Source organism: Sphaeramia orbicularis, chromosome 3 (assembly GCF_902148855.1).
Source record: "Sphaeramia orbicularis chromosome 3, fSphaOr1.1, whole genome shotgun sequence".
In the NCBI taxonomy this organism is placed as follows: domain Eukaryota; kingdom Metazoa; phylum Chordata; class Actinopteri; order Kurtiformes; family Apogonidae; genus Sphaeramia; species Sphaeramia orbicularis.
Genome location: NC_043959.1, coordinates 38,661,565 through 38,687,929, shown reverse-complemented (window position 1 = coordinate 38,687,929; position 26,365 = coordinate 38,661,565). Strand labels below are relative to the sequence as shown.

General features: G+C 39.3%; 1 protein-coding gene across 4 annotated transcripts in view; it reads right to left on the bottom strand.

The window, feature by feature from the left end:
• Positions 1-26,365, bottom strand: part of shf (Src homology 2 domain containing F) — a 93,689-nt gene that overhangs the window by 46,743 nt on the left and 20,581 nt on the right. The window lies entirely within an intron of this gene.

Below are 26,365 nucleotides of genomic sequence, written 5' to 3'. Positions count from 1 at the left end.
CTCCTCACTGAACTATCCTGAGTCAAAAGGTAATTTGTGGCACTCTCATGTTGTAAAACAGCCCAGTGTTTTTCTTTATCTTATTAAAATAGAGTGCACTAAAGAATGTATGAATCCAATTCAAATACATATTACAATGCACGTCTACACTAGTGCCCAGATGAGGACAACAGAAATCATATTTGCTGAACCGAGAGAAGCATATCAGAATGAGAAAAGGATGTTCAAATGTCATGGAAAACCCATCACACATAGTTTGCTGTCCAGCCATCCTGAATTATTACTTTCAATTTCCTGGTTGTTTATAGGGACAGGAACCGGAGACACCTGCGAAGCTTTACAGTGTCTTGTTCATGACTGGGTTTTAAATGACCTTTAAAAAATAAGAAAATTACTTTCTAGATAGGTGAAAGCAGATTCCAGATTGAAAGCAATATTGAGGCACAGACAGAAAACGAAGGACAGCGATTGATGTCATCAAATCTAAAAAACATGTATGAGTTGCAAAATTTATATGCAAATGCTTCAATTGTCGTTGTGAATGTTATCAGCATCGAGGGAGCTTTTTAGGGCACAGATTTAGATGAAATAATTGTCAAGTGAATGAGAGAGAATGAGGAAACTGATATTAATATCAAAAAAGAAGACTGACTGTCGACTGACAGTTGTTGAAACAGTTCACAATGTATTGCTCTGACCGTGTTAAACCTAATACATCTCAGTAACTGTATCACAGAGCAGCCAAGAGAAATGAGCAGGTGAGATGACAGCGAAGGAATGGCGCAGTGAGCGAGACTTGGCAAGGAGAATAACTCACTTTGTTGAACACATAACATTGTATTTGACACTTTCACTCTACTATATTCTTTTATGATAGGAGTCTAACATGGCAGTAACAAATAACTCATTGAAATGTTGTGTATGACATTTCCAAATGTGCATCCAATGAGTCTCTGGCCAGTGGTGTGACCATGACCTGGAAGTAAATACTGAGATTCATACATTGCTGAAGAGGCTCTGCTTTTTGACCTGGATTGAGGTCCAATTCTAAGCATTGTATGGGTGTGATATTTTAAAATCATCCAAACAAATATAATTCAGGTTACCACAAACACACTCACAAAAAAAATAGTTATCATTACAATAAAATTTACAACACTTGTTTATCACAGCCAAACATTGTGACAAACTGCACAATGTACGTCTTTGATAATATGATAATTTACAATGATCCTCGGGCACAACCATGACTTGTAACCCTCAAAGGCCTAAACAGTTACTGGCAACTAAAACCATCTATTGATCAAAAATGTTTAATAACTTTTGAACCATAAATAATTCAGGCAAAATTTCTCAGCTTTACAGTGGCATCAGATAGCACCCATGTAGACATTCAGAGGCTCCATAGTATAGTTGACAAAATATAATGGCTTTAGACTCTGGTTTTACATTCAGTAATGATATATTTTACTCAAAAACAATCACTTTGGCTTCAATTTTATCTGTTTTGATATGATGCAATATAAATTTACTCTGAGCTGCCATAAACACCTACATGGTTATTGAATTTAATATAGGAAAATATGGACTTCTCATTGCAAAAAAATTTGCAGAAATAATATTAAAATAAATGGTGAAAATCACATGAAAAAAGTTAAATGTAGAGAAAAATGTATTTCATAGTAGGGCTGCACGATTAATCGATTTTAAAACGAAATTGGATTATTAAATGAGGACAATGTCTAAAGAAGGGTAATCGTCAAATCGAATTTCATCTCTCTCATGTCTCCAGGCTGCGTGCCTCCAGGCTACTATAGGCTCCTCCTCCTAACTATGATAGCGGCCTCCACAGTCTTTGGTCTCCACACACCAGTACAAAAATGGCGTTTGCTAAAGAGAGTGAGAAGTTTGTGGCTAAAATTAGCGAGAGCAAGTCGGTTGTGTGGAATCTGTACAGCTTCGAAGTTTCCGATCAAGACAAAACCATTCCTCACTACAAACTCTGCCTGAAGGTGGTATCTGTCAAAGACAACAGCACAACCAACTTATTTCAGCACCTCAAAAATCATCACACGCCAGAGTGGAAGCAGTGCGTAGCATTGCAGGCTGCACACGAAAATGACATGCTGACTTCAGTTGTCTTTTGTAGTTTTACCCAAAAATCGAAAATCGAGTTTTTAGAGGAAAAAAATTGGGATTTTATTTTTGGCCAAATTGTGCAGCCCTATTTCATAGTCACTAAAATTGTTATATATTTAATGGTTAAAAGATCAACACATTCTGCTTTTTAAAAAATAGCTGAAGACACACAGATATACTGGTCACCACATTTGCAGAATTCAGCAACAGTTTGAGAAAAAAAAAAACATTACAGTTATGGTTGTATTAGCAAACTGAGCAAAATACTATGAGACACATGCTCTATGTTACTATGCTGTGCAAAGACTTCAGGATGATTCTTGGGCTTTAGTGATAATAGGTTAGGGTAGGCGAAGCCCTGTTTACACACAGATGAACTACTTTTAAGAAAGGCTGTGAGAATGCCCAAAAACAATTGAGCTTTTTGGAGACAGTGTTGATTACAGGCTCAAAACACAATCTGCATCCCCACATGTGCTTATAGCTGTTTGCATACCATAACACTCTATATACCTAGTGTCTTATTTGCATACTGCAATTGCCTCAAATCTACAAGGAAAAAGACATGTATTTGAATGTGTGTAGTATGGAAGAGTACAGAAAGGATAATCTACACGGTTTCCTAAATATGTAATTTGAAAAACACATTACTGAAAAAATTCTCAGTGTCATCTAAATGACTGTTGTGTTTTGAAGACTGGCAGTAGTTCATTTTCTCAACGATTACAGGTGCAACTTGAGCATCTGCACACTCTCTCAGAATGCTGAATGAGTGCAAATTGCTGTAATGAAGCTATTTCATTATAGGGATGAGCACTGCTGAATAAACAGGAACAACAAAGTAGAGTGCCTCATTGAGCCATCTGTGGAGCTACTTTGGCAAGTAGTGCGGATGTGTTCACAACACTGGTGGCTGGCACAAGGAAAGAGATGACTTCTAGCTACATGGAACTACGGTCATCTTCAACTTCCACTGATGTAGTAACAAAAAAAACAAAAACAAGGGAGGCTGATGAAAGCAGGATAACCAAAAAAAAACCAACCATAATATAGGTCATTCATATGTAGCCGAGGCCTTGTTGATGTCATCTGTTACTAATAATTTGTGCTGTAAGAAGAGAATTTACTGCATTTGTTACAGATTTAGCAAAAAACAAAAAAAGAAAAGACAAAATGAAATGAGGTGGGCAACAATGCAATTCCTACTCTAATCCAATTAGTAGTTTCGCCTATATATTGACTCAGACTCAGATCGGTTTTAACATTCAAGATTGTATTGTGCTCATTTACACCTTTTTCTAACAAGAAGCTTGAAAAACTTGAAGAAAAAAGACATCACATATTAAAGACTTATGCTCAAATGCAAAAACATATTGTTAATACATATAATATTTATATTATAGACAGATGATGTTAGACACTGTTCTATTGCAAAAACCCACAAAAATATATCCTTATTATATATAGTATTTACATTATAAATAGAGGATGTTAGCCATTGTTATATTGTATAAAAAAACATGCATCTTATTATAATATAATGTTTCATGTTTAGGTCTATGTTAACAGGAGTGAATGTTGGCAGCAGTCAAGTCTTTGACCCATGTAAAGGTAGACTCTCTATATCTACCTCCTAATCTGCTAAAAACTGTAATTTCTATTCACAAGTCATGCTCCACAGATGAACACATATTAAAGCCGAATGCATCCCCATCACATAAATCGTTATTCCCACTAATGCGGTAGTTGGAATCAGCTCATTTTTATGCCGGAGTCACATTCTCCAGACATGTCATAATTACTTGTCTCCTGACATTCATTAAGTAACATGCTGATTTCCCTCCTTCCTTCAATTGGGCTTAATTGACCGCTTTTAAAAGCCAAGCTACTTCTTCCATTAGAACAAAAGCCAGACAGCTAAATGTGTCGAGAATGAAAAGTGTGTGTGTGTGTGTGTGTGTGTGTGTGTGTGTGTGTGTGTGTGTGTGTGTGTGTGTGTGTGTGTGTGTGTGTGTGTGTGTGTGTGTGTGTGTGTGTGTGTGCGTCCATCGGTGTGTGGCTGTGGGCTCCCCTTGCACATTCTTAGCACAGTTGATTGCAGTAATGGGCTGGGGCAGCTGGTCTCAGTTTTGCTGTCATCAGTGTCACAGTGATGGAGATTTGATAGTCAGCCAAACAGCAGTGTATTGCTTATTACTTAGCTCTGCGTCTTATATTGCAAACTAATGAACACAGAAAAACTCAACAATTACTCAGTGTGCATGTAATGTCACTATTAGAATGGCTCTGATATGAGTGTGCAAATGTAGCGAATCCTGTCATACGAATATTTCACTGCAAAAATACACAGTATGCATGTAGACTAGTTGTCATGGACAGCCGGAAGCACCACATGCTGAGTTTGTTTCTTCTGCAAGACTTTTTAAATCTACTTTACACCTGTGCCACAGTGAACAAAATTACACAAACATTAAATATTCTGCTTAAAAGCCCATCTGGCTCCCTAACCAGATGGGTGTAATTCACAAAGCATCAATCTCAGGTCTGAACAGTTATCAGATTAGCACAAGCATAAGCACTGACTAAGCTTGCCTGATCTCTCATTTCCTAGCTTACCATCAGACTGCCGTGTGCGTGCCGTGTCTCTATTACACCTGCTCTCACCCAGATGATGTTAATGCCCTTAATTCTTTATAATGGTATTTGATGTCATGGCCCATCATCCCATCACACATCCATTCAAGTTTAAGAGACCAGAACAGCTTCATTAGGGTTCTTTCATTTATTTCACATATATTGTCCGTGGTAGCAGTACATTACCATTTCTTTGCACAGATGTAAAATTGAAGACATTTAAATTAAATGTGTCTTGACTGAACAGGAGCGTCTTTAGAGTCTTGAATGGTAGTAGAGCTTCAGGGTCTGTCAGCTGGTATAACTGTAGTGGAGTTGGTGACAGCAGGAGGTGGACAAAGAACATAGAATTACTGAATGGAGGGTGCTATTAAACCTCAAATTGTACCCAGCTTTAGGCTACTGATTAAGGTGGTATTGGTAGTGGTGGTGGTGGTGATGGTGGTGGTGGGGGTTTAAGGACTGTGCAAGGAAGTGATTATGTATTTCTGAAGACCAGCTGATATACTCTAGGATCTCTGCTGAAAACTGTCAGTCAACATGTTCATATAATTCATGGTACAGTAGATATGGGTAGCTTAACATTTTCTTATCCCATTTCTACAACAGGCAGGAGTGATATTGTGCTGTTGTTCTTTTATTTTTTTTTTTTGCAAAATAGGACGACATATCTCCACACATAACTCCCTTGAGGATAAAATTCACTATCAGAAAACTAAACTAAATATATTTCATGTAGTGTCAGTTAAATAAATAGTCACAATCATGAAAATGGTTTGATTATTATAAAAATATCTGTATTATTTGACATTTTCTGTTAGTTTTATGCTATCATAATGTAGTCATAATCATAGTTTAATAACACAATAGAATGAAAAATTTACTGACATTGAACATTTACAAATTGTATGTTATAGAAAGTCTATTGCTTAAACATTCAATGAAATGGCAGATTGATAGGGATAATCAAAATAAACAGCATGCTATGGCTTGAATTTTTGTTGTCTTTCTACAAAAAAAGTTCATTTGCAACTAATCCATTATTTTAATCTCATTCCATGGTTATAAAAAAATATTATTGTTGAATATTAGAAGTTCAGTGTTTCCTGGAATGTGAACTGAACTGTGAAAAGGGGAGCAAATAAGATAATAAAATTTAATGAATGGTAGTCAAACCTAAAATGATGTAGAAACACAGAAATAGTGCAGGAAATATAACATTTCTTTGAGTTTCACTTATCTGGTTTTGTTCAGATCAGTGAAAATATTTCCAACAATTATGCATTTATTAATTTATTATTAAAGTATTTGTAGTCAGCTCAAACAATTGCAATTAGCAAATTACATAATCATTTTAAAAGACCTACTCATATCATAACTAAGAGTTAGAGTAAATTATTACTGCTATTTTTGCAACCCTGAATGTAATTTGTTTACTGTAGATTAGCGAATTTACACATTCTTTTTTTCCTTACAGCTTAATATAAGTCACAAAATAAATAGAGTAATTACATCACCTTGCACTCATGTTATCCAGGGCATTGCATTATATTGTTCTGTTTAAATGAGTTGAAAAGTTCACTTTGAGCTAGGTATAGGTTTAGAATTAGGTTGGAGCCAAATTGTTTACCCAGGTCTGGCTGTTTCATTGCAATTATTTTACTAGAGTGATATGGCTAATGACTTCTAGCTTTGTGTGTATAAATACAGTTCAGTGCAGATCAAATGGAATAATTACCACAGGAAAAATACACCACTCTGCAGCAGTTATTTTTCATTAATAAGATTGTATAAAGCATCTTTCTAATCCTTAAGCAAACAGATCAGCAGGGAGGTTTATGTATGTCAGGTACAATTAGATGTTTCAAGCATGAAAACATGAGGTCAAAAGGACAAAATGTATGAAAATGACAGCCAAGAAGACGAGCAGCCCATCCAGCGGCAGAGATTTGGCTGCCACGTATTTAGACAGATGGATGAGGGGTACATCACCTCAACATGTCAGAGGGCTCTAATAATAGCATAGCTGTGTTGTTTCTCCAAACTACTGACCCCTACATTAAGGTCAGCAGATGAAAACATGACTGAAGTTTGTTTTGAAGTAAACATATATCAGCCATGAAGTCTGGCTAGCCACAGAAAATGAATACTAGCAACAACAGTGTGGTCTAACCTACATTACATTAGGGAATGTGTCTGCAGGACATCAGTCAAATGTCAGATACTAACTGCTATTCTTAGATAAAAACAAACAAGACTAAGTAAATATAGGATAAAAATATACCAGGTGCAGCATGACAGTGAACTATCTACAGTACAGTCAACATTTCAGCCTGCCAAGCATTAAGATTCTGCTCTTTGTAATGGAAGCCCTCTGATTCAACACTTTCCAGGGTCCTCCTTCACTCGCTTAGGCTATTTTAATAATGCATCAACTACTGATCAAAGCCAATTAATAGGCAAAGCAGCCTTTTGACTCTGTGGCTCTTAACCTTGGAAGGACTTCAGTGCTGTTGAATAAATTATCAGTCAGAGATCTCATGTTTGCATAGTGCTGTTTGTAGATTGAAAGGTCTGGGTGGGTAACAGTGCATACTTATCATTTTGGACTTACTCGAGTTCTCCTGGGTAAATCTGCAAGGTTCAGTACCTCTGCAGCCTGAAGCACCTGGTAAAAATCACTGATAACTATCAGCTGATCCAGTCCTACTTCTCTCAGTGGACAACATATTGCATTATAAACATCCTCGGTATACTCACAGAGGTGCAGTCAGAGTATTAAGGATCAACAAAAAGAAGCATAATTTAGGCACAAGCAGTCCAGACAAACAGATTGGAATTTTCAAAGGAAAGACAGTAAGAAAAACAGATGCTTTATTTAGTTGTGCATGAAAGCATACCTGCCCTTTGTCAGCATGACCTTGTTCACATTCATATTGCAACACATCTGACCTGCCTAGTGTAGTGAGTATTTTCATTGCACTGCTCCAGTGAGGCAAGCAGACGCTAAGCATGTCACAGTTACCATCACACAACAGTAGTTGCCATTTATTTAGAGGTTAAAATCAACCAGGAGAGCCTTTATAAGGCCAGAATGTCTGTCATTTCCATATCTACTTTGTGCTCAGCCAAATAAGACCTGGTCACAGTCACCAGCGGATTCCCCGTCTACCACTGTGAAACTTGCTAAAAGGGTTCATAAAGCCAATACAGTACATAATTCACAGCTCACATCCCAAATGGTTACCTGCAATATTGTTTTACTGCAAAAAATAATGGTTCAGTACCTCTTTTATTTTATTCTATACACAAGAGACAACTGTTTTCTTACACTTTATTCCAGAGTGTACCTACTTTTTCTCTGGACAGAGTATGCAGTACATGATGAGCTTGTTAGACTCCACTAAGACAAAAAAGGAATCTAGGATCATTATACGTTTGCAGAGACAGGCAGGATGTCAGACTCCCTCTCTTTTATTTTGTTTTAAGAACATGACCTATTTCTTTCAGTGACTTCCCTGTACATTTCGTCTTTATTCCCTTGGTACATTTCCGTGCTTTCACAGAACAGAGGCCTGAAAAGGAACGGGAGTTTTCATTCCGGATCTCCTTTTCAATTAAACTCTCTCGCATGCCAGGAGGAAAAGCAGTCCAGCTCTTATGCAATCCTCTTCCAGACACAGAGGCTAAGTGGCAGAGGGAAGAGCGAGACAGAGAGTGAAAAGAGGGAGGGGATAAAAGGAGGGAAAAAAAGAGTGCAGGAGGGGTGAGCCTCATAAGTGTCTGGCACCGCCTGACCCAGTGAGTGGCTTTCCTTTGTCAGGATATGGCAAGTGTGGGTGGGAGGGAAGCAGCGTGCTTCCGTCTACATTCACACGCTTACTTCACAGACATGGTCACTCTGTCGCCACACGCCTCCACACAAGTCTCGTAATCCTGCAAGGCAGCAGGTAAACACCTTTTCAGCCCACCTGATGTCATGGACCCTCTCACAAGGTCCCCAGCAGATCCATTACAGAAGCTGCACTTTCTATCAAGGGGGCTGTAAAGGTAGTGATGGAAGAAAGGGGGCTTGGCTGAAACTGCAGAGAAACTTTGATAAATATAGGGGTGATAACAAAACTCCCCAGGGAGCAGGAGAGACGCTAAAATGAGAAATGGAGAACAAAGGCAAGCCGCAAGGTTTCCGAAAAGAAAAACTGCTGCGGTGGCTGGGAATAAACCCCTTGCTCTCCTACCAAAAAAACCCTACAAGCCCCTGTCTGCATCCTTATGGTGCACAGCAGCTTCTGGATATACTAGGTCATATTCATCTAAGAAAGGATGACTTTCTGTGGGATACTCATGCTTGAATGGCATTTTACTAGTACATGAAAGCCACAAGAATCTAATTATTTAAGATGAGACAGCAGTATGCAGAATGTTACTGGAAATATGTCTGCTCTGAAGTGACACCACAAATTAAAAACGGAAACATAACATGTATATAGTTCTAGCAAGTTGTAGCAGTTATGAGATTGTTTATCTTTAAAAAAAAATGTTTAATATGGCACATTTTTTTTTAAAAATTCTCCCTAGCGCTCAGTGACGGTTTATTCACACACTTACAGGCATACACGCATAGTAAAACTTTATTGTTTGTCTAGAGTTGCCTGCATAATCACTACCTGCATACATAAATGTAATACCCTCAACAAACAATCCCAACGGAACTTAAAATTGAGGAGATGCTGCAAGCATGAGAGGACTCTGAAAATTCAATGCATCTTTCAAATAATGAGGATAAAGCCTGATGCCTTCTGCCTTAGGATGCGCTGCATGAGCTGTGATACAGTTCTACTGCAAGTCAATGAGGAATACATAACATATAGCCTCTACCTTTTAACTGTAGAAAAAAAATGAGAAAAAAGAGAACTGTGATTTAAATATAAGAGATTATCCAGAAAATAAAGTATTAAAGGATGGCTATGGCAGAATAATCACTTGAAACCAAACCTGTGTGAAAACGAAAACATGATGCAAAGACTCCATTGTTATTCAGAAGTCCTGAAGACCAAACGCTACAATTGTTTCATTTTGTTTTGGTTTTTTTGGTCAGGAAGTGACCCACTTGATGTAATTCAGCTATAGGGGCTTTGCTACATAAGTGTTTTGTTGTGCTGAATACTGCTTCTTCACACAGAGTAAGCACTGGCTACTAAGCAGAGGTTGAAGACGGTAAGGGTCCCTTAAGACAATGTGCAAGAATCCTTAGATTATTTCCTCTCTCAGGACATATCTGAGAGCGTTACACTATGCATTACATCAATGCACCAGCACAGCTGTGAGAGCACATAAGGGCACTCAGGTATTGTGGAACACCTGGCCCCCCAAAAAATTTAATCACAGCAGCAAAATGTGGTGAAAGTACACACATACCCTCACATATCCTGCACACTTGCATAAGCATGTGCACACACATACCCTGAGGGAAAGCAGTATTGGCTAGAAGTCAGCATGCATTGGCCAAAAGCTTTATTTGTGTTTCCAAGAACCATGTGAGGGGTAGTGTGCTGTCAGTCTTCCTTCTCGTTTGATCAGTGTAATCACATTAGCCTGCTTCATTCCTTCACACATTGAGAGAAGAATTGGAGCAAACACACTGGCTGACTAATTAACAATAACACAAACAGGGAGCGTTGTCCCTAGATTCACCCTCTAATACAGTGGGTTAGAGAAGATCTTTGGTAAATTCTGACTATATCCAGGGGCAAATTTTACGCACGATATATAAAAAAAAGAAAGATAGAAATATAGAAAATGTTCTGTGTTATTTTTGGTACTGGCAAAGGTTTCCTCTTCAGTTTTCTTTTATCTGTTTATTCTGTTAACTAATCCAAACTAGGAGGCAGCCAGGGACACAAAGACTGCTAAAGGAAAGAGAGGGGGGAGAGAGACAGCAAGCCAAGTCTCTACTGTGTGTTTGTGGGTGCTTATGAGCTAGGCTGAGAGGATATGGAGAGGGTTTCCTGCGGGCAGCAGTCTGCTCTGAATAGGCCAGCTGTTCACTGCTCATTCTCGTGTCCCAGTGCCCGCTGAGCAGCCAGGCTTTGCCAAAAGAAGGACAGTCACAGCCTCACTACAGTACATACAGTGACAAAGCCTGCTTTTACGGGGGGGTTCCATTCAGAGGTGACCGGCAGGCTCGAGGATACTGCAGAGACCATATGCTCCAACCGGGGCAGAGCTTCTGCTTTTGATCCTTCGTAAGTTTTCTCCTTAGGACAGAGTCCACCTCCATTCAACCCTTCTCCGTCACGGTCTGACCCCGCTGAGCTAGAGTGCGGGTGGCCTCGGGGCCCCCGGGGAGGTGTTGATGAGGTTGGTGTCCCAGCCTGGATGCCCCGCTAGCAGCCTGCTGACAGTGACACATGGGCTTGCTGACGGAGAACCAAGGGGAGCCCACAGGATTGTGGTGAAGCTATGTAGCCAGACATCTGTGGACTTGCGTGGGGCAGGAAAGGGTCAAGCCTGAGGAGGAGGGATGGAGTGTAAGAGATGCCTCTACTTCACTGGAAAGATAGCACAAAGACAGGTGCGTGAGGACGGGGCATAAGGTCATAATAGAGCTACTGAATACTGGCAGTTAATCATTCACTTCTACAACCAACTCTTCAATTTATGAAAGTGGCAGATCTTGACTGTTTTTTTTTTCCCTTCTGGTACAAAAACCTACTCAAGCAGAATACAAAAACCTGAAGGTTAAAACTGAAGCATCACCTTTAAAGGGCCTGAGGGGAAGATTAACATTTTTCAAATTAACGTGGTTGCTAATCGCACATCTCAACAATAGTGATAAACCACACATCTATTTTCTGAACAGATAATTTAGTATCATGATGAATAATAAGAATATAGCCTCAATCCATTCACATAATCAGTGACAAAAAAAACAAAACGAGTTCTGGAATTGTCCTGAGTAAACCTAGTGATTGATTATATTCACAAAATGATAATTATTGAATGTCACCATGTAATTACTCTTTAATCTTACTTCCAAATTAACTTCATGTCAGAATCCATTTTCATCAGAAAGAAATTACACGCTGCTTATGTCTTTTTCAAAATTGTTGTGAGAATATTTTTATATCTAATTTCTTAACATGTTCCGACATACCCTAAAGCATGTTGCCACATTTAATACAACATATGCATTATGTTATTTGTATGTTTATATTTGGTGGGACTTCACTGAAGGAAATTCTGCCCAGAAACAGATTCCTATCATGAATCACCAGCACGCAAATCAAAAATAGGAGATGTGAATTTTTGGAAAAAGACTGGATGCTGTGGACACACTGCACCAAAGAAATACATATAAACACCATAAAACAAGATTCAAGACATGACCAGGGGATGATGACTACATATATAACCTCCTACAGCAAAACATATTTGCTACTACAACAAAACAGACCACTTTCCTGTATTCACCTGCACTACATCTCTTTGTCTGCCACATCTGTTCAGGCTTAATGAGCACTGAGGCCGGATAATGATATTAATGCAACAGAGATCAGCACTGAAAAGAGGTTTCCTTCCTCTGTGCGCATAGGGGACTAACTAAAACATATGCTGTCAGTCATTATTACAGAGTATGTGACGCAGATGTGCTACAAGCAAGAAAAAACATGATGTATATGAAGACATTTTTCCGGCCATAATGTCATCAGTCATTACCTAGGTTACAGCACTAATACAAATGATCATTACTACACACGTGACATCTGATTCTTAACGTGTTCCTGGTTTTGAGCTCTCTCGGTGCCCAGTCCACCATAAAGACTCCCAAACACAACAGAGGATTTCCTATGGCTGTCACTAAGGCTTGAAATGTCACCAGCTGAGAGTCTCCAACATTCACTGACAATTTTTTTACTTTCCGTCAAAGCTTTCTGTGCATGCTTTTCAGGACAACCGCTGTCTGGGGCAACCAGTGCCTAAGACAAGAAAAAGTCCAAATATAATTCAGACTGACAGGTTTCTACAGAAATATGTTTTGACATTAATGCAGATCATGATGTAGCATTGTATGTTTGGTATTTTGTGCTTGCCTTGTGGGTGTTTGCAAAGAGATGCAACGTGACTATCGAAAAAATGAAAATTCCCATGCCAAGGAAAGACTTTTGTACCCTATAGCCTATATGTATGCCTTAATATCTACTTCTGCAGAAATGTGTGTGTGCGTGACAGCAAAATGGATGGTAGTGATTCATATTTCAGGTATTAGGTGTAGTTTGAAAACTGTTCAGCTACTGTGTAAATAGTGCGGCTCTGATAACTGATTGATTTACCCCTGTTACAGGATTGCACATGGACAGCCAACCTTCAAATATGTTCATTCAGCGTAACAGATTACACCAGGTATTTATGTTCCTAAGCCCGTGAACAAATGCAATTATAGTGTGACTCAGATCTACTTGCGAGCTCCAAGTGTGATTAGTCAGCAGTGAATGTGAGGAGTTAACCGTAAGTGATGCCAAGAGGTTTAAAGGAAATGTTGGAAACTATTTGAGCTGAGTGACTGTGTGTTCAGTGGCCAGTATACAGTAAAGTGACAGGATGCCATGTTTCTTCAGAGGATGAGTCAGACCACAGATGATATGTTTGGCCGGTTAAATAAGGACACATACTTGTCCAACGTCAGCTTTACTGTACACCCAAACTATCAATCACAAGGGTTAGAGTTGGATGCAGTTTGAGTTTTAAGTGTGATTGAATAAGCACAATCTTCAAAACAACATTCATCAATGGGGCGCTGATTCAGATATCTGACATCGATACTTGTATCAATCATCAAGAAATATAAATGAGCAATGAGTCACTATGGAAGATATGCTGACGTACTCTGTAACTGTAATCTTTCCCACTGATGCTTTTTTTATGGTTAAAACTGGAATGGAGTTAAATCTATTTCTCTCTATATAATGAGAATTTCTTATCGGTTCAAGGTGTTTGACAGTTTCAGCAGTTACTAATCATACATTTCTTCTAATAATAGGTTTATGGTTCATATGCGGCTGATACACTTTTTAATTTTTAAGAGTAAGTTTTACATTTCAATGTGGTACAGATGTATGTTGAGTTTATGGATTTTTGCTAATTTACCATTTCCAGATACTCAACGAAGACTAGAAGTGTTACTGATTTAACATGAAAGAAAGTGTTATGGTTGAGTCAATTTCCATAAAAACTACTGACAAAGGTTATGACTATGATAATGAAAAAATGACTGAACACTTTGGAAAAAGCTATTTAGGGACATTTGGATAAGATCAGCATTGATCTCTGAGAAGAAGTACAACACTTGTTGCAGTCAGTGAGTTAAAGAAATCATGTTTTTAACCAGCTTGAACAAACATGTGTATTACTTCTTTCATCCCAGTAAGTGTTGTATATTGATGCTGAATTTTAGTGTTTTGCCCATTTTTAGTTTTAGATCAACTGTTATTTTTTTAATGGATAAAATAATTCATGCCAACCTATTTATCAAAAACTTTGAAACTGCAAACTGTTCTTGGTCAATCCTCTGGATTGAAAAAAAAAATCAATAATGGTTCTGTATTCAGTGGACACTAACCTGAGCAATCAAATAGCCTGTCCACCACAGAGTCTCGAGGTGTGGTTGAGTCTGTGCTTCATCCCCTGTGATTCCCTGTAGCCTGATGTGAACAGAGGTCACCTCCCTATTCGATTCGAATTACCTTCACATTCTCTTACTCTTTCCCTTACTCACCATCACGTTCCTTTCTTGACTTTTTTTTTACACTTTGTTATTTTAGTACTTCTCATCATATTGCTATGCGTCTTACGCCCAGTCCTTTCGGCATTTCATGACACATCTGTGTCACACTGGGGGTCAAAGCAGTGATGGAAAATAAGGCAGGGGGGATATTGTAGTGACAGATGACAGAAAAAATGCACATGTGATCAGTCAAATGTGGACAAGTGCATCTGCAAGACAGTTACAAAATGATTGTGACGAGAAGTGAAGCAACTTGTATCATGGAGTTTCACACTTTTGTATTTGATTAAAGGTTAAAATGCAAATGAAACTGAACAGATAGTTAAATATGAGATAGAAATACTCATGTTCCAATTATTATGTAAGATATTTGCATATTTAGTCAGAAAATAAACCCACCATCTACCATTTTATTACCACACACAATTAATGCAAATACATAATTATCAAAGACATGTCATTTATCAGAGCCACTCAAGAAATGTGTTGGAATACAACACATTTCCCAAAGCTGAGCATTGTGTTTCCAACACACGCCAACTGTTTTTCCAAGTCTAAATCTCATAAAAACCAGAGAAAGGAAAAGGAAGATATAGTGAAGCAGGAAAATGAAGTGGTACAGAAACAGAAGACAAAAGCTCAGCTGGGCATTCAGTTGCTCTCAGCACCTACTGTTCCACATCAATATCATGATCAGTATTTCCAGATCACCGAGCTGAGAGTTAACCACAGCTCTATGCTCTGGGCAGGGGTCACCCAGGATCAGCTTGCTGTGAGGTCCACTGAGCCACCCTGAGGAGCCAGACTCTGGGCTCCAGACTGGCCCAGGCTTCTATAATCACCACGACCAGAAAGTCAATACTGTGCACAAGTCAATTACCCAGGGATAGGAACTCTTAGCACCATGTGACCTAGAAGTTTTCCTTATCCACACCACCAATCTTTCTGACAGCCAAATCATAGGCAACTTATTGGATTCGGTGGCGAAGGAGATCTTTACATTAATAATTCACTCTGTCCATGGCTGCATCTAATCTCCCACCGTGCCACCGAGAGTGAAACCACACTGATGCACACAGCAGGCGAGAAAATGGAATGCTCGAATGGAAATGAACCTCTCTCACTGAACTATCTCATCCGCTGCTTCTCTGCCCCCTCTGTCCTCTTATTTGTTTCTCTTTTCTGTTTTCTCGCCACCCCTGTCTTCTTAGCCATTCTGGCCGGCTGGTGATAACATTCCTGTGCTGTTTCGGTGGCTCTTTCGCTGTCACACATTCTCAATCTCCCACACTCATCTCCTGACTGGCGACGCAGGTGAAAATAAAAACAGAGGATAAATGATGGCCTTGACTATACTTTTTGACTTTTATATCTCAGAGATTTATGCTAATCTAAAAACGAAGGTAAACTACTCAGGGAAAAAACTCAAAGTCTATCCAAGATAAGCACGTTTCTGGCTGATTCCCTCTCTTCTTATTCTCTTCTTCACTGACCCGTGCTGGTCTGGTGCTGACAGAGGTGTTCGCTTCTCCGTCACTCTGATTCTCCTTCCAAATTATCTGTCTTTCTCCGTCACTTTCCTCTCTCTCTCTCTCTCTCTCTCTCTCTGTAACCATCCCATTTTGTTCTTGCCAGTGGTGGCCTGCTGGTGATGGAGAACCTAGTCTCCCTCTGTGAGCTGCTGTCCTTAATGAGGCTCCTCAGCCACACACCGTATCAAATTAACAGGCTGCACCAACCTATTACAACCCAAACCCACCAGCCGGGCCCCGGGCGGACCCAGCGTCTCACCTCACGCACCAGCGATCTCACTCTGTGATTGATAAGACACCATGCAAACAAAGACAGTAGGGCGGGAGACAGCAAAAGATAGAGAGATAGGAGAAGACACAGACTGAAAGAGGCAAATTAAAGATATGCACATCTGTATTTCTCCTGCAAGGAAAAAAAAAACTGTTTCCATTTAGTAATTATCCTCTTGATGGAATAAGTAATGAAGGGAAAAGGTCACACATTGCCTGCGTAAATCCATTATATATTTTTTAAACCAGGAGTGATTATTGTAAAGACTCTCAAGACTGAGCATTACACTGACAATGCACACATTCCTGCTGCAAAGCTATGAATTATAATGATTTTACATTATATTATTCTGGCAACTAGGATGTTTAAAAAATGCCAACAGTCAGCAAGCTTGAAATATGTCGCTTAGACAGAAATACATGCACAGGAAAGTGTGTTATGCTGTAACCATCCATCTGGCTAATTGGATCCTGGATCTCGGAACACACACTTGACATCCTCTGATAAGGTTATAATCTCCCATGTGCCTCTATCGTGGTAGTTCACTATTTTAATTAATTAGTCTCCTCAAGTTTAAGCATGGCGATGCTTTATAAAAGTGAAGAGGGTAGGGATTCAGTGTCAGCGTTTGCTTGTGAAAAAGCAATTGCATTGTACAATTACAGTTTAGTAATACACAGTGGATTGCTTTAAGTGCATGTACGTGCATTGTTTAGCACAACAATGTATATAGATGTAGAAAAAGGAAAGGGTAAATGTTTAAATCAAGCTACAATAATAGTTGGATTACCCTGCAAGGGGAGATAACGGCATTTGTCTATGGAAGACAAACACAGAGAAGGTCATTGCTGAATAAATGTCACCAATAAATTGGCTCCCAGAGAGAAAAAAGACCCCTGGGTTATTTTACAAGACAACAAGGCTCCTATAAAAGAGCTTAGTCCATAGTCTATCATACTGAAAACAGGAATGTCCTGCCTCCTGGCTAGACAGATAGAGGGGACCAGAAACCCAATGAGGGAAAGACAGATGCGGAAAATGAGGCAGGCAGAAAGAAAAGAAAATACGGTATATAAAGAGGCAGGGAGCGGTAGTCCGATAGAGACAAAGACAGCAAATCAAAATTTGATGAAGACATCAAAAATAATATGACTGGATACACTAAAGCATAACTAAACAGACAGCCATGTAGACAAGTGAAAATGATACAAGACTACAAGAAACAGAGAGAAAAATACAGAAAATACATTGATACAGATCGAATGTGCTCTGTAGAGAGATACAGGGCTTGTTCAAAGTGATGGCTTCATCACTGTGCACTGTCTTTTCTCCACATCCAACTTTGTCGGCTTCCTCAAGTACATTACTCACTACATCTCAGCCTGTTCTCCTCGAAAGGCTCTCTATAGTATATCAAAGAAATAAACCTCACAAAAGAGACAGAGACACAGTCCACACAGTTACATTCACATACTACTTTAAGTTCCAACTACCATTTTAAATTTGGATCACAACAGACATAAATTGAAAGTACACTGTAGCCTGAAAATACATGTATTGCTATCTTTAGGATGTTTTGTTACTGTCAGTCAGAAGTTCTACTCTAAAGCATCAAGGGAAACTCAGAATAATTGTTTTCACTTAGAGGCATTTTTTTCCCCCTATTTTTCTCTCTTTCCTTCACACTTTAATTCTTCTATTCTCCTTCAAATAGTAAGAGTTCAAGACAAGCCCCAGTCTGAGAGAGCTTCAGTTTCTGATTTAAAATACCTCAAAGCAAAGCAAGCAAAGTACAGGGCAAATCCAAACGTATCGATCCTGATCCTCTAAAACTGCAGATGTGTATGTCCCAAAAACTATCTACTTCTAAACCGCCTTTGAACTTGACCTTCTAGTTTCTGAATGAAAAAGGACTTTAATCCCTCAAGATTCATACAGATTTGCACAATTGGGCCAACACATATTATTAGTAACACAACTTTGCTTTGTACTACCTTCAATAAATTGTCCATTTTTGGGAGTATCTATCTAGCATTCCCAGTATGTGTGATTTTTTTGGAGTGCATCTGTTTCTGTCGTGTCCTTCAACAGCTGCAGAGTGTTCACCGCCCACTCTCTCTCACACACACACACCTAAAAGCTCTCTGTCACATAACAGTATCAACAAGCATGTTTTCCTCTCCAGCTCTTCTTTGGCCACTGCAAAAAAATAAATAAATAAAAATACAGGCCTGCAATCAAGTTGGTCCTGCCATCTTCCTCTCTCTTGCAAATTCACTATGTCTGTCAACCTTTCTCTTTAGCTCTGTCTCTCATACCCACTAAGGCCAATAACCTCCATCAAATAACTGCCTGCAACAATGTCACAAGCTAGCTTGAAGTTTCGCAACCACTTTAGGGCAAATGGATACTTGACATACCAAATGACTGACAGAAAAGTGTGTTTCTGTGTGTACGACAGCTGTGGATGCATCTATGTGTGTATGTGTATTAGCAGATTACATGCATGTGTGCCCCAGACCCTGGGTAAGCAGAAGCAGGTATGAATTCTGCCCTGTCCTCCTCTGCAGTGGCCCAGACATGGATTAATGGTGTCATTAATCTTACCTTTAAAATGAATGACTTCAGCACCTCCAACCTGCGCCAGAGTGGTTACCCAGTGCCTCCCCCTCTCGCTCCAACCCCTCCCTACCTACTTGGCTGTAACGGATGCATACTCGGTCTGCCATCCAATCCATCCTTGACTTGGCATGGTCTTGCACAGTGGGATATCAGAGACCAGCAGGAATGTTCTTGCTCTCAGTCTTGAGGGTAGTTGCCTGTTTGTGCACATGTGTGTATGTGAACTCAGCTCAGAAAAATCCAATGGAAAGTGCCATCATAGTGGAAATGGGAAAATATTAACAGGCTGTGGACAAATGATTAAATATTAAAGAATGAAATGTGTGTGTATAGCAGGATTTTTGGAGCTTATCAGGAAACCTATTGTACTGTTCTCATCAGGTAGCATTAGGTTTTTACTTACCTATTCTTGTCACCATTGCATATTAAGTATCAAAAGTAAGAGGTGAGAAAGTATCATGACTTGACAACTATTTACTTATTGGCATGCACTATGCACAACATAACTATACCAGGCTTGGCTTACTTCTTGGCATCAGTGGGTACATGCAGAAATATTTATTGTGAGTTTTGTATCCTCTGATTGGCTTTATAAAGCTCACCAAAACTATTGGGGACAATTATTGGAGGAAAAAGTGTCTGTTTTGGTCCAAAGTTTGAAGTCCACAGGTGTTCAGAATGTTCAGCTCCTTCTACTAAAAACCAAGAGAAACCTTGATTGACATTTTGTTTCAGTTTATTAATCAACAGTTTAATTCCAAAAATTTATTTATTCATTCATTCATTCATTTATTTATACAGTCACTGTCTACAAGGACAGCTGGTAATGTAATGTAAACATGTCCTGCTGTGATCTATCCACCACTACACATGTCTATGTTCAATAGAAGTGTCAAATATATTGACAACTGTCCTGCACCAATATACAAAAAGCCATGTGTGCACAGTGCGTGTGCTGTATTGCTGGGCGGCATTCATCACTAAGTGAGGGGGAGGGACATTATCAGGATGAAGCCAAAGATTTCTCATTTCATCAATAAGTCGTCAGTCTTCCTGCCTTCGCCTCTCCTCCTACCTCCTACACCTTCCGCTCTAGAGCTCTGCCAAATGACCTTCCACACCACAGCGGCTGCTGGGTATTATCCAACAAGGCAGACACACATGCACACAGAGCCAAACCCTTTGCACTCTCTGTCAAAGTCAGGAAGCATATAAAACTATTTCAAAGTATATAGAAATGTTATGGTGAACATGTGTTGATTTTTTCTTTTTACAGCTTGATTCACCTACAGTGCTTAGCACTATGTCTCCTTGTTCCTTACAGTTCTTTTCTTTTAAAAGAATACTGGTGATACAAAGATCCAAAATTAGAAAAATCCTTTAAAAGCATTACACTGGTTCTCAGTTTTCCCCACAAAGACACTTGATAAGGTGATATTTGCTGATGAGTCACTTGTAACAAAAGAGACTTGTTTACTTACAAAGTGCATGCTTTTTGTCCAAATCATTTAGCAGCAGTAAATCACAGTTTTCGATCAAAGGCTGCGTAGGATTCTAAAGTTATTAGTGTGTAATAGGCATTACAAGTGAGTGTATTAAAATCTGCTCAGTTACTGCACACTGCGCTACTGGAGTTTGTGTAATGTGTTTCACTGCCATTGTAAAATCCTACAACTCAAAACAAGATTTAGCATCTGCTGAAGTGTACAGAAATGAATACAAGTCACAGATGATGAGCTCTGAAAGACAGTGGGAAAACTGTTATCGTCAGTATCAACTTGCTACTATAAGGCAGGGGTTTCCACAGCTGTGTTTTAAGGTAAACCTAAATGCACCTGTCAAAGCTTGTCCAGCATTTCGCCTTTATTATATAGACTGTGGCAGTACGCCACTGTCTAATTTTGTGTCACAGTCTCATTACAAACCTACATAGTCTATGTAACAGCAGAGGGGGTATTATTTACTGTGGGGCAGTTGCACAATTTAGAGCTCTCTCAATATGCTCTTCTAACAGTGAGTAGAGCATCACTTCATTAACATAGGGGCTCATCTTCAGCCCATAGTCACAGTAATACACACTAAATCCAACATAAAGGTAACTAACACTAACATAAGATGAACTGTTAACACAACAGAACAAGTGTAGAACAACAACTATAACACATTTAAGCTAGATTAATGTGTGAAACCTACTCTGACAGAAACTAGGATATCTTTAAGATGAAAATACACTTAATAGCCTTGCAATATTAATGCTTAAAAAAAAACATTATGCACTGATTATTGGCACTCAATCAAAACGATAGTCCATATCACTATTCGGCCAATTACGTCAAAGTGTATTCATAGAAACTGAACTGGAAATTGTTGTAAACTGATGTTACATAGTCTTTAAACAGCAAGCTGTGGTTCAATTCAGGGGATCTTGTTACTGAGAACCCAGCTCTGCTCATATTACACTGTGCATTTTGTTGACAAGGCCATTTTTCAAAGTTATATTATGGGTCCAACAATAGCATCAAGCCCAAAAAAACGACCACCTGACACCATCAGTGGCACTGTGGAGCCTTGGTTTTGCATCATTCAGTACCATACTGTCAGATCAGCGTATAATAACTGCCAATCATTTCTCATTGGATCATGTAGATGTGACATACGCGGGCAGCTTGTTTCTCACAAAATCTGGCAACCACTAAATGGGGAGTGGACATAATGACGAGTCAGTGAGCATAGTGGAATAGTAGACTGTTTCTTATACCTAAAAGTTAAACCTTAAGGAAAAAGTGTATCCCACAACTTATTTCATTTATATTATTTCTCAACTACTGTTATGGCTCACTGACTGAGTCAAAACAGTCGTAAATATAGATCAAAATGTGATGATATGCAATCATTTACTCAACCATGACTCAGCAAAGAATCCCTACTTTTTGCCTTTAAGCTTATAAAGGCTATTATGAGGTTTATAGTTTAATTTATTTTAGCTGTGTTTCAAATTTTTGATGTCTGCTCAGGTTTATTCACCTGAAAATTGACTTTTTGGGTTTCTGTTGGAAAAGACATCCATCCAGATGCTCTGGGTGTCACAATCTTAAAAAACACATTCTTTGTTAAAAATAGTGGTTCTTCCATCCCACACTCCATGCTAGTCTAATGTGAGTCATACGGTTTTATTAACATGGTATGAGTAAAAGTGCTCTGAATGTCCATTTCTAATAATTCTGTATTTATTCATTCATTCATAATATGCTTTCAGCAAACAGTGTGGTCACCTGCATATGTTTCATAGAAGAAAAAGTTTTGTACTGTAAAATGGGAGGTTATTCCTTTCAGAGTTTACATTTTTAAGCCATTTGTTGGTTTAAAAAGAGCAGCTGGAAGTGGATTGCCTGGCCCAAATAGCCTTAAACAGTAGTTATTATGAGGAGAGAGAGAGAATGGAGGGAGGTGTTAATTATTCACTTCCCCGTCCAGTTTTCAGCTACTGGCCCTGCAGTCCTTGCTTATTTATAGCTGCCTATAATGAGCTGGGGTAATGCATAAATGTGTTGCTGAGGTAATTCTTTAGCAATCCTTCAAATGCACCAAAAGAAAACCAGAGTTGACAGTGAAAGTCAAGTATGCAAAACTAAACGCAGTGAACCAAATTCCCAAACTAATGGTGCACACTTCCAAAACTGCTTTAAAAAAATCACTTTCAGAAGTGTCACTGTTGGTACACGCTCCGGATATTTCTCAAGTTACAGCTCAGGGCAATAAAAGCAGGGTTACAGGCCAAGAAATATGCTGCCACATGTACCTGCCATCGCCTGGGGTGAGTTTTCACTCTTGTGAGTGACTGAAGAGGGGATGGAAACCATTCAGCACACCATGCCCCTTTTCTTTTCTATTAAATTGTCCCCATAAACTAACCCATGGAGCTGTAATGTGAATTTGTTCCCACGGTTTCTGCCTCTAGCTCTCTCGTGTCACTTTCTTTACTTTCTGTTTTCTGTTAGTCTCAATCTTCCCCCTCATTTTTTACTGACATTCCTCGTGATACTTTCCTTTTCTTCATCACTGTGTCCTAACAACTGAACATGTTCTGCCACCCACACAGGCCAGCGTCAGTTTGAGGCATTTATACAACAGAACCAACAGAGGGCTCAACACCACATTATCACCATGAGTAACTGAAATAATCATCTCCATTGCTAATGATTCATCTTGTTGGCACAGAATACTAGTCTCCACATCATTGGGAGTGCAGTACAGGAGGTGCCAGTGCCTGGAGACATTTCCCAGCACGTTTCTCAGACTTAGAGGAAGAGAAACAGCAAAAATCCATCTATCGTGAGTCAACCATTTTGGGAAACTTCAGAGGATTTTGCCCCTGGGCATTCTGACCCTGTTGCACAACTCTGCCACTATATGACTGAACATGACATGAAATATAGGATGTGGACAAATTGTGGTCACAACTTTGACACAAAGTACACTAAATTCAAGACTGATGTAAAGTATTTCACACTGGAGGAGTTATTTCTGCCTTATATTCCCCTGTACACACATTCTGAAACACCAACACACACCTGTGGTGCCCTAGCGTCTGTGACTTGAGGACTGGAAAATGGACTGGACTGGACTGGACTGGAGTGTGTTTGTTCGGTAGAGCTCAATCATGCAAACTGTTTGCACAACCGACCTCTTCTGCACTATGGGAAAACTCTCACATGGTCGTCTGCCTGCCTGACTTGCTGTGGAGGATGAGGACAAGTGTGAGAGTGAATTCATTGAGAAATGGCTTGACGCACACTGCCCTGCAGTATTAGCTCAGCCCCTTGTACTTGTCAGTTGAACAAGTTTCAACAGCTACAACAATGTTTGAGGGAACAAGTGGTAGAGCCAAGGAGGACTGATAAAGTAATGTTGCAAAAATTGATTGCTTTTGTTTTGACAGCTCCTTCTTTGGCAGATTAGTTAAGGCTGTTTGCATTGACACAAATAGCCACAATGACAGATGTGATGGGGCGTGTTAGAGTGATTGTGGTATTCGCTATTCATAAAATGTGTTTCCATGTGTAACATACTGTACATAACAAGATACAGAACGGTTATGTTTGAATGTAAAATATGTTGTGTTGTAATCTTACACAGATTAAAAAACAAACAAACAAACAAAAAAAAACATCTACCCACATATAGCATACACACCTTCCATAACCCAACATACCACAGCACCAGCTGACAATGGAGGATAAAAATGTCCTCCTACAAGCTCACACACACACTCAGCAGATACAAAGATAGCAAGTGTAATAGCTGACGCGTGTAGACATGACAAACATCCGAGGCACTTCGAAAAAAAAACACACATGTACCCACACAGGAAACGTTGTAAAGACAGAGTGGCGATGCACATGTCTTCACATAACTGCAGGTGGTGCAGTAAGTCCCAACCAGTGTGGAGCAGCGTAAAGGGTGGGGGTAAGGGGGGGCCTTGCTTTTCAGGTTAAGGAAGTCATGACATGCTCCCTCCAGCAGGCTCATAAATCAGCCGGCTCAACCTCACTAAGGATGGCTCTTGGGAGAGAAATACATGGAGCACACAAGCAAGAGCATGAGTAAAGGTACTTCACACACACAATTTCAGGTATAATGTGCATGCTAACGTGTACATACAAAAACACAGTGTTATATAATCGGCTGTGTCGCCTTAGGCCTAAAACGCCACACCTCCCACTATGTGGTTGACTCTGTGTTGGTGTGTTTAAGGTGTGAATGTTGTGTAATCAAGGAATTATAATTACATATTAAATACAGCACATGTAGTATTAACACAGCATTTCAGCATTCTTTCTCATACAACTTTTCATTTCAAGTATAATGAAAGTGCAGAGTGTAGAAGGGCAGCCTCTTTTACACTGTCAAAGCTGTAGAACATAAATATAAAGAGCTTTAAATCTTCTTTACATCTTGCTTCCCACCACAATCATCCAACTGGCTGATCACAGCAGATTTTTGTGCTGAAAGCAACTGTGTCATCTGCTCCGTCTGCTACTTGATGTTAAAGTTTGCAAATAATACCTGTATTTTGCATTCAAAACTTTCCAATTAAGTGAGAACAAGAGAAACATGCCCGAGTGTGGGCGTGTGAGAGTCAAGCCACAGCTAATCCAAGCCTAATGTATGTGTTGTTGACAACTGAAACCTAAAACCTTTCAGTGCAAAGACAAACTAAAAAATTAGATGGATCTTTTTCCTCTCTATTTGACAGTGAGAGTTGATAAAGATAAAAAAAACTCAGGGCTTTGTAGATTATATAAATTTGCCCTGTGGTAAATAAAAAATGTCCTTTTACAAATATAAACAGAGAATGTTTCAGTGCTGTTTGGTGTCCATCTGCACCAATTTGTGAAAACAAGTACTGAGAAAGAGAGTCTGTTAGTGTCTGAGGACCGAAGAAAACTCAGGATTGTTCAGGTTGTCACTGCCTCGCTTGGAGAGTGAAAGAGAAAAGAGCTGAGAGGGAGCAATAGTGACAGAATGAGAGAAATGCAAGCCTCCAGATTCACATGAATGGTAAGCTTCTTTATTTGCAAAGTTGAAGCAGCACACCCAATAATTCCCCTCTCCTTTTTAGCTAAATTCTGAATGAGCACTTCTACCTAACCACTACTGTCAGAATGAGAGATGCAGCAATTACTTTATAGCTACAGTCAGTATACCGCTGTGTGGATTTAGTTTACTGAAATTGCCCGTGCAGAGGGAGAAAAAAGCAAAAGAACAGCACCCAACAACGGCACTGAGGTGCCCTTGCCCGTGGCACTTATTTTTACCAAAAGGCAGCATTCTGATGCTGTTGTGAGCAGCTATGAATGTGAAGCAGCATTTCACCACATCATCTTGCTCACAGGTATATTATTTGATGCCTGTTATTGGAACTATCCATGCCCCACAAGGTAATAAAGTCAAAGGTAATTAAAAGGATGACTGAAGAGCTATTAACATCCATATCCATTCACACCATTATTTAAAACATCACTCAGCCAGCTCAGTCAAAAACAAATTACAATCAATAGATATGATGGATAGAAGAGCAAAGTCTAAAAACAGCACATCAGATTTCAAAGACAGGAACAACCACAAAACAACACAGAAAAAAAATGATGCTTTCATGAGATCAAACAAACAATATGTCAGTGTAGTTTAGCTTCGCTTTATAACAACAGTGAGAGTGTGGTGTCTTGTTGAATTTGAAAATCACAGAAACACTCAGAACATGTTCAAGATTGAAATGGTGGCCCAGAAGGTTTGATTCTTTTTTTTTTTTTTTTTTTTTTTACAGCCTCCTCCACCTGACAGAAGTGATAAATCTTGAGTATTTCTGCTCAGCTGAGGCAA